Source organism: Arachis ipaensis, chromosome B07 (assembly GCF_000816755.2).
Source record: "Arachis ipaensis cultivar K30076 chromosome B07, Araip1.1, whole genome shotgun sequence".
Classification (NCBI taxonomy): domain Eukaryota; kingdom Viridiplantae; phylum Streptophyta; class Magnoliopsida; order Fabales; family Fabaceae; genus Arachis; species Arachis ipaensis.
The window spans coordinates 94873926-94877842 of record NC_029791.2 but is presented as its reverse complement, the minus strand read 5'-3'; the positions used below and the strand labels follow the sequence as shown (position 1 = coordinate 94877842).

Below are 3917 nucleotides of genomic sequence, written 5' to 3'. Positions count from 1 at the left end.
TAAAGGTTCGATTTCACTTCAAAGTGATTGATAGCTTGGCCAAACGATTTCTGCTCCAATCGCTTGGCAAAAAATGAAGGGAACATAGGGTAAAGCTTTGGAATTAGTTTTATGATCCGAGGTTGAGTAAAACTGAGATCATAAATAATACACTAGAAGATGTTGCTCCTGATCAATGGGCTTTATTCGTAGAGTATCGTTTGAAGCCTGAAACTCAGGTAAGTACTTACTCTCCTAGTTAAATGTTGTCCCACTAAAAAGCCTTATATAGTTTGCTGCTGTAAATAGGATATTGAATTCATATGGAATGTTGTGAAAAGCCTTTATATAGAGTTGGTAATAAAAAGCCTTTATTCATAGTTTACTGCCTGCTCGTCTTTTATTTTACATAGAGTTGGTAAGGAACCAGTGATATATTGAATGCATGTTATATGTTGAATGCATGTTTGACTCTATTTAATTGTGTCCAAATTTATCTTGCAGAATCTTTGTAAGAGGAATCAAGAAATTCGGCAAAAAAAATAAATAATTCCTCATACTCCAGGTGCTAAATCAATTGCAAGAAGAAGGGCTGAATTAGTAATCATTTCCATGGTTTTGTTTGAATTGGTTGAGAACTACTATTCTCCAATGCATGATATTGATGTCTTGTATATTATTTTATTATTAAACTCTATCTTTCTCCCGTTTTAAGCACTCCTCAGCCTGCTATAAAAGACATAACATCAAATATAGGTTAGGCAGTAATGTAAATGAGAAACCATGTTATTGCAAGGACAACTGAGAAACCATACCTTGAGCACGTAACCAAGACAAGAATATTCTAGGATCCAATCAGAAGCCTTTTGAGAGTAATAAGCAGAAGTGTCTTTAAGCATTGTAGTTTCAAACTCATTCTTATAGTGATCTATTTGCCCCATCCCAATTAAAACAAATATATCTAATACATTCTTTAATAAAGCCCGATCAATCTGCTCTCCTTCACGTTCTTGATCAATCTTTAAACAGATAAGAGTTAGTTATCTAAATTTGTAAGCATTAAAAATCTAGCATTACAAGGAAGAAAACCTACAAGAGAAAAAACTGCATCTCTAACTTTCCCATTTAGCTCCTTATAAACATGTAAATATCTATAAAATATCAATTTCTCAGCTTATGTTTAGTTTGATGCCACTATTATATTTTATATAGAATAGGAGTCATTTATGTTAGCACCCAATGCATCTCCGTTATTATATTATTGCTGTTAGTTACTTAATTTTATGCATATCTTTTCTTGAATGATATATTTCTTGATTGAGTCTTTCTACTTTTCTTGAATTTTAGACAGAAGAGACGGGAAAAGAAGTTAGTAGGGTTCAAATGTGGGACATCACTCACAAAAAAATAGATGGAAGTTATGTTAATGAAAATGCTAAAGAAATAGCGGTAAAACTATAGTACAATAAATAACTTGTTTGTATTTCTTTTTCTTTCTTTTTTTATAAGATAATACTATGTTTGATTCTTTCTTTTTCTTTTTATATATGTAGGAGAAGATTGAAGCATATAGTAGTCAACAAGCAGTGGAATCAACCATTAATTCTCCTCTTGATGCTCTTGGGTTAGTTCTTGGGAAAGAGCACCCTAGTCGTGTTCGTGGTTTAGGCATGGGAACTGTTCCAACAGTTGCTTTCAAGAACAACACTACAAGGATTAGTCAGATGAATTTAGGTTCTTTAAATGATGATGGTACATCATCTACTTGGGGTCCAAATGTGCAAGAAGAGTTGGATACTGTTAAAGCGCAATTGTAAGTGCTAGTCTCCTATATTGCTTCTAAAGAAGGAGGTAAAATTCCAGTGGAATTGGCTGGAATGTTCCCTACTCAACAAATTTCATAGGTAAAAATACAATTTATGTTCTTAATACCTTATTCCATGTGTAATATTTGGACTCTTAAGAAAGAGATGCTTATGTTTTTCAGATTTTCAACACTGTAAAAGATGCCCGAAAGTTCATAACAGAAACAAAATAGGGAATCTGGGTCAATTTTAAAATTTGACTTTGGAAGCTAGCTTTAACTTTGTTCATTAAATAATTTTAGATTAATAGTTTTATATCAAGTTTTCTCTCCTTTTTTATTGTGCCCATAATTATATTTTTGTTGTAGGGATTGAATCAAGAGAGTGAGATTCTATCACCAAGAGAGTTAGGAAGTAGGTCTTCTAGAGCGAGCAACAAAGAAGCATGATCTTGTATGATAAAGATTTTATGTATTAAGTATTATAAATATATGTTAAGAAGAATTATTGAAAAATGTTATCTTTGATACTTTGTTTTTGGATTATGATTTTTGATTTTCGAAAACCATGTATGAATTAAAAATCTTGTTGTGATGTTTGATTTAAGGTTATGCCTTTTTGGTTATTATGAGATTTTAAAGTTTGAGTTCTAAAAATGTCACTTTAAATAGGTAGTTTAAATTTCATTTTAAAAAGTATAAAATTGCCATCATACTTAGATAAAAACGACGGCTAAAAATCGTTATTTCAAACAAAAATGGTGCTATTATATTCTTCTAAAAATGGTGGTTAGAAAATGCCATTTTAAACGAAAAGTATGCCATTAAACCCTAGTAAAAACGGTGGTTAGAAATTCCATTTTAAATGAAAAGGATGCCATTAAACCCAGGTAAAAACAGCGGTTAGAAACGCCATTTTAAACAAAAAGGATGCCATTAAACCCAGGTAAAAACGGCCGTTAGAAACGCCATTTTAAACAAGAAGGGTCCCATTAAATCCTGGTAAAAACATAACCACCATTTTAAACAACAACAAAACCACCGTTTTATTTGGTTAAAATGGCGGTTCATTTTAACCGCAAAAAAACTGCCGTATTATCTGCTGGTTATTATGGCAATTTTCTAAAAACCGCCGTAATAACCAGAATGGCACCCAGAATTCTGAAATTTCTTGGGGGCGCCATTTTTGGTAATAATGGCGATTGTAACCGCCATTTTTGGAAATTTTAAGACCAATGGAGTGGATCCTGAGGTCTACAGACTTATGATCTTTCCCTTTGCTGTTAGAGACAGAGCTAAAATATGGTTGCATTCCCAACCTAAAGAAAGCTTAAACTCGTGGGAAAAGTTGGTCATTGTTTTCCTGGCCAAATTCTTTCCTCCTCAAAGGATAAGCAAAATTAGAGTGGAAGTTCAAAGACAAGGTGAATCCCTCTATGAAGCTTGGAAAAGATACAAGCAACTGATCAGAAGATGTCCTTCAGACATGCTCTCAGAATGGTCTATCCTAGGCATTTTCTATGATGGCTTGTCTGAGATGTCCACAATATCATTGGACAACTCTGCAGGTGGATCACTCCACTTGAAGAAAATGCCTGCGAAAGTAAGAGAACTCATTGAGATGGTTGCAAACAACCAATTCAGTACACCTCTGAGAGAAATCCTATGAACAATGGGGTCCCACAGAAGAAAGGAGTTTTTGAAGTTGAAACTCTGAATGCCATATTGGCTCAGAATGAGATCTTAACCCAGCAGGTCAATATGATCTCTCAGCATTTGACTGGAATGCAAGCTGCAGCTGGCAGCACTCAAGAAGCTTCATCTAAAGTAGAAGCTTATGATCCTGACCAACCCAGCATGGAAGAGGTGAATTATATGGGAGAACCCTATGAAAACACCTACAACCCCTCATGGAGGAGTGATACTAGGGCATCTTAGGCTAGTTTCACTAGCCTTTTTCTTTGTTTTTGATAGGTTTTATGTACTTTCTTGAGCTATAAGTAAGCAAATTGGGTAAAAATTCGTGTTTGCCTATATTCATTCAACCATGAGTAAATTGATGCAATTTCATGATGATTTATGCTGTGATTGCTTGTACACTAAGAATGATAAGAATCCTTATGACTTTAGCAAG

General features: G+C 33.9%; 1 long non-coding RNA gene across 1 annotated transcript; it reads left to right on the top strand.

Moving 5' to 3' along the window:
- LOC110264280 lies at positions 1767-2314 on the top strand. Its single transcript, XR_002350151.1, has 2 exons — positions 1767-1883; positions 2153-2314. It is a non-coding gene; the product is annotated as an uncharacterized LOC110264280 (long non-coding RNA).